Genomic DNA, 9,947 nt, shown 5'->3' on the forward strand with positions numbered 1-9,947 from the left:
TCAATGAAGAAGTAACACCATGGATTAATTGTTTTCTGTTATGGATACTTGTAAGGCAAGACTCCCATGCTGATTTGAGGGCAGGGGCCATGCTTTCTGCTTATGTCTTTGTGACCTCCTCTGTGGTAATAATCTCTCCATAAATGCTCAATGTGTGGGGCTCGTGCATAAACAATGGTAGCCCTGAGAAAGTTAAAAAAAAAAAAAATGAAAGAGTTAATGTACCAGTATAGATTATGATTCTGTAAATGTGTCAACAGAGCAGGGAATGTACTGGGAACAGGGATTGATGGGAACTCTAGAGCAAATATCTACAAACCATCAAGGCTTCTGATAAAGCAGCCAGTCTTGACATTTGGAGTGAATCAGCTTGGTGCTGCTATCTCCGGCCTGAGCAGCTGTCAGAATAGCTGGCTGAAGAAGGTGGTTTTTAATAAACATTGCACACTGTCAAGTCACCAGCTTGTTTTCTGTCCTCCAAAGCAGAATATTTTAATGTTTGGGGGGAGAGAACAGACTTCCTGTTGTAATGAATTTATAATAGATTATGATGAGTTATGCAAATCTGATAATAATTACGGAGCTCGGGGTTTGTGATTTCCACTGCTAATTAGTCTTGAGTGGTTCAGCTGTACAAGAGTTCAAGTGATCAAAAACATCCTTGCTGTTTCATGCATTGCCCCCTTGTCACTTTACCTCCCAGGAATAAACATCTATTAAATGCACGGGTATCAATGTGAAAACTTCTCATTTTAACAGCTAGCACTCAGATTTCACTCAGGGAGGAAACTCTTTGAATAGGAAAAATTTTCATTTGATGAATCACCTAGGGGCAAGGTGAGCTCCTGAGAGGAGGGCAGGAAGGAGCTACAGGGACGATGAGGCGGCAGAATTTCTTGAGCATTTCAGGTGAGAGGGGGGCGTGGCGGCTACAGAAGCCGGGATGGCCAAGGACGCAGAGAGAGACGCGCTGGTCGACAAGGTGGTTGAGGCAGGGTCTGAAGGTGGAGGAACCGCCAAAGGTCTTTGAGAAATGAAAATGTTTAAAATTAAACTGAAGTCATTCCTAACTATCGCTCTGGAAATCTGAAAGGAAATCTTTGACGGGAAATTCTGGGCAGACTGTGGCTGCTCTGGGGTTGGAGTCCCAAGGGGGTGTTGTCACTGTGACAGCTTCTCCTTGACCGAACTGGAGCCAACTCCTCTGGGATTTTCAATTAGGCTCTGCCTTTGGGAATTTAGTTCCTGGGAGTCTGATTTTAACATGGCTCCTACTGAGTCAGTTAAGGCAGGGCTCTTGTCTTGGTGTCTGATTGAATTCCTTACCCCGACCCCTGCCCACCACGCAGTTTATTCAGACCCATTATGTGCAAAAGCCCCTCCCACAAACTTCTGGACGCTGACCCCAGGACCCTGCCTCTTGGCTACACAGTTGACTTGCCTCTGCTGTGTTCCGTGCTGCCCTAGGCTCTACACGGAGGGCCCCCTCCCTTCTGGAGATTGCCTATTTACCTCTCCCACCACTACTTGGCTCCGGGTTTTCTCAGTAAGCAGAAGGTCAGAGCCAGCAGGAACTTGAGTAGAAACTTCAGTGGAGAGGGCGGAAGCACCCTCCCTTCCCATGTCCCAGGAAACCTACAGAAAGACTGGAGACTTATCACTCATCTGGAAAGATTAGTTTCACCTTAGATCTTACAAGAAGGAAGCACAAAGGCATGGTAGGAGTGTAAGTTCAAATCTGGGTTACTACCCAAGTTCTTAACACCTTGGGCACATTCCTTAGCACATAAGCCCGGCAGAAAATGAAAGCAATCATAACAACAGAATCTGTGTCCCAGGAGAGGGAAGTCAGACAGGTGAGCCAAGTACCTAGCATGTGTTGGGTGCATTTTCTTGTCCATTTCACTTCCCTTTCTTCTTTTGTCCACTCTCTGTCCCCCTTCTTCCCCTCCTTATCCCAGCCTCCACACCCCTGGCATTTCTGCAAAGTTCGATACTATATTTCTTGAAAAAAATCTATTTCTATTATATTTTTGGTCATAATTATTTTCTTCAGTCAGTCAACCATGGCAGGGCCTGTATTTTTCACAGTAGTGATTGGGGCATGGTCATGATGTGTCTCTGTGCACACAGACCCTTCTTAGGGTGGGGAGATGTATTCTTCCTCAGGCTAGCAGGATTTTTTTTTCCAAGATAGCTCACTAGCTCATGGTTGCTAACATTTTGACATTAACTCTAGTGGCTTGGAAATATGCTTAGATCATCATACTAGAGGCTCCTTATATTTCTGTAACCTTTTAGAGTTCACAGAGGGCTATGCACACCACTGCATGAATAAAGGCATCAGTATTTTCATTTTGTAAATGAGAAACTATGGCTCCCAAGGTTAGTTGGCTATTTACATTGCCATATCCAGTGGCTATAGCTCACAACTTAGGCCTTTTGACACCTCTTCCATTAAATTCTGGGAATAGGAAGAAATGGTCCCAGAATCTTAAGTAGATAACATCTCCAAACCCCTGTCCAGGGAGAGGGGAGTGGAGGAAGACAGTTTTAATTTATTTTCTCTATCAAAAGAATGAACTCTTCATTTATGATCAGAAGTTCATCTGCCCAAATTGAATGGAGTCTTCTAGTTCTAATTATATATTTTACTTGAATCCTTTTGCAGTTTGTGATTTACATTTATCAATCAGCTAGTGTATAAGCTCTACCCCTGAAAAAATTTCTAGTCAGGTCGCCTTCATGAACCAAAAAGCACCATTCCCTTCAATTTCCAATTTCCTTTTCTCATAGCTAAAAATATCATATCTGGAGAGATGGCTCAGAGGTTAAGAGCACTGGGTGCTCTTCCAGAGGACCTGGGTTCAATTCCCAGTAACCACATGGTGGCTCACAACCATCAGATCTGATATGCAGGTGTACACACAGATACATAAATAAGTAAATAAATCTTTAGGAAAAAAAATATCCCTCTGGCCTGGCAGGGGAGTTCAAAGGTCATATCCTCAGGTCATTTGTGTGATCATGAGGTGACAAAGCTGTGACCAATGACACCTTGGAGGACCATGGAGAGGAAGAGGGACTGCCCCTGTTTAAAGGGGCTGGTTGGGAGGAAGGGCAGACGGTGGGAGGAATTTCATTTGTGACCGGCCTGACCGCTGGGCAACAACTCCTAGTGTATGTCTGTTAAAGAAGTGGGAGTTGGAGCTTGGAAAACATGAGTCGGGTATAAAGGCTGTGGCAAGGATGCTAAAAAGATTGTAAAGATGTCTAAGATCAGAATGAGCAGGCTACAGCAGGGGTCTCACTTCTTGCTAATTTTGTTAGTAAGATATTCTGCCCTGGTGATTTGGGAAGGTTAACAGAAAGTTAGAAGCATTCATAAGGTGCCATTTTCACATGCTTGGACAATCTGCCTTTAGAGATCTAAAGATCAAGTAGGTCACACTTGTACGCACGTGTGTGTGTGTGTGTGTGTGTGTGTGTGTGTGTGTGTGTGTATGTGTGTGTGTGTTTACAAATGTGCACATGTGTGCTTGTATTTATGTAGTATTCTGGCTCTCAGTCACTCGTGTACAAACTACCCTCTGGTGATTGGAAAGGACCATAGAAATCTGGTCTAGGGGACAGTTCAGAAAAGTTAAAACATACTCAAAGGTACTTAACTTTAAAGACAGGCCTTTAAAATGCATGTATACATAGACTTACCCATAAATTCATTTCATGTCATCTAGAGTTCCTCTCCTTGGAATGTGGAGAATGTGGAGAATGAGAAGCCAGACACTTAGGGTGGGTCTTCATGTTGGCGTAATTGTTGTTCTGCATCTGGAAGGAACATTTTCTAACTTTGGCATCGGAAGTCCAAGCCTTCTCTCTCTTCTCAGCTGAAGGAAGTGACCAGGAGCACAACCCCATGACCTGGCACGTCTCATGCTAGCAGGGCAAAGATGGAATAACGCATCAAGGATTCACAGAGGACATTGGATCTGTCCCCATGACTCCGAATATGTAGTAATGACTGTGCAGCCTCCTGAACAGAGCAAAGTGGCAACATCTGGCGGTGCTCATTAGCCGTAGGGAGATTTACAGTGGTTTTCCTCTAGGCTTTTTCAGTCTAGACACTCGCTGGGACCACGGGTGTCTTAAAGCAATGAGGGGGAAGAAACCTCCATCATCCAGTGACCTCCATCTCAGCCACTAACTGATATTTATTGGGAGCCTCAACATCATGCTTGGCTTTGAAAAAGGAAACAAATCAGGAATTATATGATCATTGAGGAAATACTTTTGAGTTCTGTGGCAAATCAGAAGAAGAAATACACAGACTGTTTGAGTATGATATGAATTACCTGAAGAACTTTGGAAGTGAATGTCACTAACATCATCCTGAGACTCTCTAGTCAGATGGGCATTTCAATTCACTTCCTCATGAAGAAATCATAGCTAAGCTATAGATATGAGGTAGATCATTGAATCTACCCTGAGAAAAAAAGATAAAGAAATAATAAGATAAATGGGTAGATAATTGAATCTGCTCTAAAAAGAAAAAGGGGAAGATATAAAAATGACAAAAGGTAGACTACTGAATCTATTATGAAAAGAAAAAAGATAGAATATAGATATGATAAGATAAAAAGGTCAATTATTGAATCTCCATTTAAAAAGGAACTACTTGTTTTAAATAGGATAAGTAATGAATTTTTTGTCTGAGTTTATCAAATGTTACTGGACTGGACATTGTTATATATTAATGGAGTTTTTAATCTGAATCTGTCAAATGTTAATGGACTAGATATTGTTAATGTAATCTTGACTGTGTATATTGTATTTACTTATTAGATATAATTTTTCTTGTATTAGTTATAAGCTTTTTCAAAATTTTAGACAAAAAAAGGGGAAATGTGGTGATATTGTGATCCTCAAAATATTGTGCACCCTAATAAATTTATCTGGGGTCAGAGAACAGAACAGCCACTAGACAGACATAGAGGCCAGAAAATGGTGGCACTCACACCTAGCATTCCAGAGGCAGAAATCCCTCTGGATCTCTGAGTTCAAGGCCACATTAGAAACAGCCAGGCATGGTGACACACGCCTTTAATTCCAGGGAGTGACGGGAGAAAGAGAAAGATATAAGGCGTGAGGACAAGGAACTAGCAGCATTTTGGCTGGTTAAGCTTTTAGGATTTGGAGGAACAGTTCAGCTGAGATTCATTCTGGTTGAGGACTCAGAGGCTTCCAGTCTGAGGAAACAGGATCAGCTGAGGAACTGGCGAGGTGAGGCAGCTGTGGCTTGTTCTGCTTCTCTGATCTTCCAGCATTCACCCCAATACCTGGCGAAGGTTTGATTTTATTAATAAGACTCTTTAAGATTCCTGCTACACTAAGCCGTGCCACCAACCTTCAGCACTGGAACACCTGTAGTCACCCTCCTCTCCACTTCGTATAGTTGAATTGAAGTCAATTCAATGCTAGTCGATCTAATTTGTTTTGAATCAACTTTATTACATACAGATAAAGTAGCACAGAGGAAGGCTTTTGTGGAGGAGATAGAAGTAAGTCAAATAAGATGATTTTCTTTAAAAGAAAAATCTACTAGTTAAGAATCATGGTTCTCACTCTCAGTTGGCAACCTCTGGCCGGGCAAGCTTGGATGATGTACTGTGCTTTGTCCAGCTTAACTTTCCTGCTGTAAAATAAGTGTAAAACTACAACAATATCTGCGTCCTCTGGTTTTAGGGAAGATTATATGAGATGTATAGACATTATAGCCGATGTATAGTTAACATTTTAATAAACATTAACCTTTATTAATTATAGCAATAAAGAATAAGGTGCAGTGGTACCTGCCTGCGATCCTAGCATGTGTAAGGTAGAGATTGAAAGGTCAGAAGTTCAAAGGTGGTTTTGACTGCATGACATACTGTCTCAAACAGAGAAAAATACTAGCAATAAAAATGTCACAGCTTTCTGGAAAGATGAAAATCATTCACTTGGAACAAGGCTACTGTGTATATCAGACCTGGTCCTCTTGGATCTGAAGGGGTTTGACATCTGCAGAGTCCCTAACTCCAGCTGTGCACAGGTTGGAGCTTGGGGTGGAGACTCCTTGGCAGTTAGGATATCTGGCTGAAACACTAACTCAGGTTGTTTTAAACACTTAGCAGTGTTTTGTTTTTTAATTTGGTGTGATGGAGGGCTGAGTCTCTGCTGCTCAGTGCTCAGTGATGCCACCAAGGATCCACTTTCCTTTCATCTCTCTGCTCGCACAGCGGTGGCTTCATTCTCAGGCTGTGCTCAGCCTAGAGACACATTTAAACATGTTAAAATGCCAGGTTCAGAAGAGGAAGAGGAAGATTTGAAGAAAGTTTTGCTAGAGACCAGCACCCAGCCTTCCTCACCTCATAATAGGCTATCCATGGGTTATGTTATGTTATGTATCTTTTCTGGACCAATCACCACCAAGAAGAAAACCTAGAGCAGAGAAGAAAACTGAGCCGGGACAAAGTTATATGAGAAATAGGACTCAGAGAGTTTATTAGGCAGGACCATAAGACCCAACAGTGTGCATGGGAAAGTCAGCAAAAACAGACATGTTAGCAACCTGAACTATGACAGATGTTGTCTTAGTTAGGGTTTCTATTGCTGTGAAGAGACACCATGATTACTGCAACTCTTATAAAGGGAACATTTAACTGGGGTGGCTCGCTTACAGTTTCAGAGGTTCGGTTCATCATGATGGAGAACATGGTAGCGTGCAGAGGGATGTGGTGCTGTAGCTGAGAGTGCTACATCTTGACTCGGGGGCAACAGGAAGTTGAATGACTCACTGTGTGGTGTCACTGAGCAGAGAAAACCTCAAAGCTCACCCCCTCAGTGACACACTTCCTCCAACAAGACCTTACCTACTCCAACAAAGCCACACCTCCTAATAGTGCCACTCCCCGTGAGATTAAGGGGGCCATTTACATTTAAACTACCACAGATGTGAACCAGGTAGGTATTGGAGGACATAGCTGTTAGTGGTGAAGGCTAAGTTAAACAAAGGTGGCATCAAGGGTAAATTGACATGAAGCAGTGGGGGGCTTTGGCTTCCTCTCAAGATGGAGTAACAGGAAGTAGATTTATTCTTACCATGGATAGCCAATAAAAGCAATGAAAAAGGAAAAATGAGTGTGTACGAGCCTGGACATCAGACAGTGAAGGCCAATGAGCCCCAAGCAACAGAGAACTCAGCGGTCAAGGCTCCATTATTTGAGCTTCTTTTGAGGGTTCCCAGGCCAGAGAAAAGGGAGAACTGTGAGACTGAAGAGAAAGTATTTTTATTTCTTTACACTTAGGGCTTCCTGAATCAATTTTACTGAACCTTGAATCTAACAGGGGGAAAAAAAAAAACTTAAGACGTTAATTTACAATTCAATAGATGATGGAAACTCCAGAGGGATTTACCTAACCCCAGAGATATGTGTTTATATCTTAAGAGGGGAGGAATTCTGGGTCTTGGAGTCATCTCTAAGTTGTAAAATTGGAGACACTGGGATTATCTTTTCTCTGGGGAGATTTATTTACATTCCAAGAGGTTACACTAAGGCATTTTCAAGAAGGTTCCCTTAGAAATAGGACAAAAGAGCAACTGCCTCTGTCTTTTGTACACAAGCACAGAGAATGGATGTTTCTGTGTCCTTTACCTACTGGTGAGCCTGTCACTCATGGAAAACAATTTTCCACATCTGGTTCTCATTATGTCACTCTGGGGACACTGGAAAATGATGCCATGATGTTATTCTGACTGTTGATCATGCTGTGAGTATAAGAATCTGACTGATTTAAACATTTCCGAGTGCATTAAGGGCAAAGGCAATAAAGATGACGCCAAAGGTGTAACAGAGGGACCCAAACAGAACTTGACAGACTCCTCAAGTCAAGGAGATCGGTACTGAGAGTGTAAGGAGACAGAGGTAGAGTTTGTAAGACTGAGTAACAAAGAGCCTGGACTGCCTGGAGGGGAACCATGTGACCAGTGGGAGCTTCTCTCCTGAGAACTTAGCCCTTTGGTGATCACTGTATTTGCCCAAAGAACTACCCAGAACCAAAACATATCTAAAAATGAGGTAAAAAACATAGTCCTAGGCCCTTACATGGGTCCAGGAATGCTGCTAACTTCTAAAAGCCAGACTGGAAGATTCTTACTTGGGATAGCATAAAGTAAATACTTTGGAAAGTTTTCCCAAGGGGTAGAAGGAGCATAATTTGGCCAGTTACCAATAGGGACGTACCCAGCAAATAAGAAATGTGGTGCATAGGGAGATACAAATCTTTCCAGGTAGTTAAACTTCACCTAAGACACAGATCACAAATATGAGGAGTAAAAGTTGCCTACCACCCAGCAAGTGATACCATTAAAACAAAGATTACTAGGAATATAAGGAAATAGGAAAATATGACCCATAGTGACGAAAATAATCCAAACTAACTCGGAGCTGGAGTTGATATTTAAATTAGAAAGCAAATACAGTAGCTCAACTATAATTATATTCCATATTTTTTAAAAAGTAAAAGAAAAGCAAGATATTTTTTTAAAAAAATCCACATTGAACTTTCTAGAGATTAAAAATGCAATATATAAGATAGAGTACTAATGGAAGATTGTAGACTAGAATAAAAGGTATATATGTTTAAAGAATACCAATAGAAATAATCTGAATGAAATTAGAAAAAGTATTTCATGTGAAAAGAGCACGGATGAGTTGCAGAAGTACCACTCACTAATGTGCACACAACTGGCATCTCAGAGGAGAGGAAGTGTTTAGTTAAGGAGGACAGAAACTACATTAGAAGAAAGAATTGCTGAAATTATCCAAACTTAATGAAGGTGTAAGTAAAATCGAAGCACAGGACACATGAAGGGAGTGTTGTTAGAGCACATAGTAATCAAATTGCTTGAAACCAGTGGTAAATATTTAAATCTTAAATGCCCCCTTCAAAAAGACACCTGAAGTACAGAGGGAAAAGGTGTTAATAAGAGTGGCGGCAGATAAAACCCCCGCTGTGTGTGTGTGTGTGTGTGTGTGTGTGTGTGTGTGCAATAGTGAGGAGGGAACCAGGATTGGGATGTCTTGGGAATTAAGTAATCAGTGTTGTGAGCACTTAATAAGGCCTGGAGGGATATAAGTGCACATGCAAAGGCTGTGGTGGATGGATCATTATAGGTTTGCTGGAAGCAGATGACGGCAATCTGAGGTGCCTGGGTTAGTTTTCTGGTTGACTGATAAAAGGACAGGGGAAGAAAGATTGATTTTAGCTCATGGTTTCAGAGATTTCAGTCCACAGTCTCTGGCCCTACCATTTATGGATCTGTGGTGAATACCACAGCAGCAGGGGCTTGTGGGGGGAGACTAGTTACCTCATGGTGACCAGCAGAAAGCAAAGAGCTAGGAAGAAAGTGGGAACAAAGTATAATCTCAGCGGTATGTTTCTTATGATCTACCTTCCTCCAGTTGGGTCCTACCCCCCTAAAGTTTCTATGAACTCCAAAGTGGCACCACCGGCTGTGGAACAAACCTTCCCTTAATGAGTAGATGAGGGCATTTCACAGCCAACCATGACAAACTGCCCCCGGTCCTCTGTCTCGCTGCTGTCTCATAAAGCAAAAATGTATTTAGCTTATTTTCTTAAGTTCCCATCATTTTAATAGTTCCAACATTATTCAAAAGACCAAGTTTGAAATCTCTCCTAAAAACTCAAGTCAATGTTGACTTGTGAATCCTTATCAAAAACAATGAGACATGATACATATTAAAAGATGGAGTGGCACAAATTAACTATTCCAATACTGAAGGGAAGGAACAGGAAAGAAGAGAAAGAATTGGACCAAAGCAAGACTAAAACTCATTGGCCGTGAGCACTCAATCCTATAGCTCCATCTCTGATGTCTGGGGCATGTA

Source organism: Onychomys torridus, chromosome 10, assembly GCF_903995425.1.
Source record: "Onychomys torridus chromosome 10, mOncTor1.1, whole genome shotgun sequence".
Taxonomy (NCBI): domain Eukaryota; kingdom Metazoa; phylum Chordata; class Mammalia; order Rodentia; family Cricetidae; genus Onychomys; species Onychomys torridus.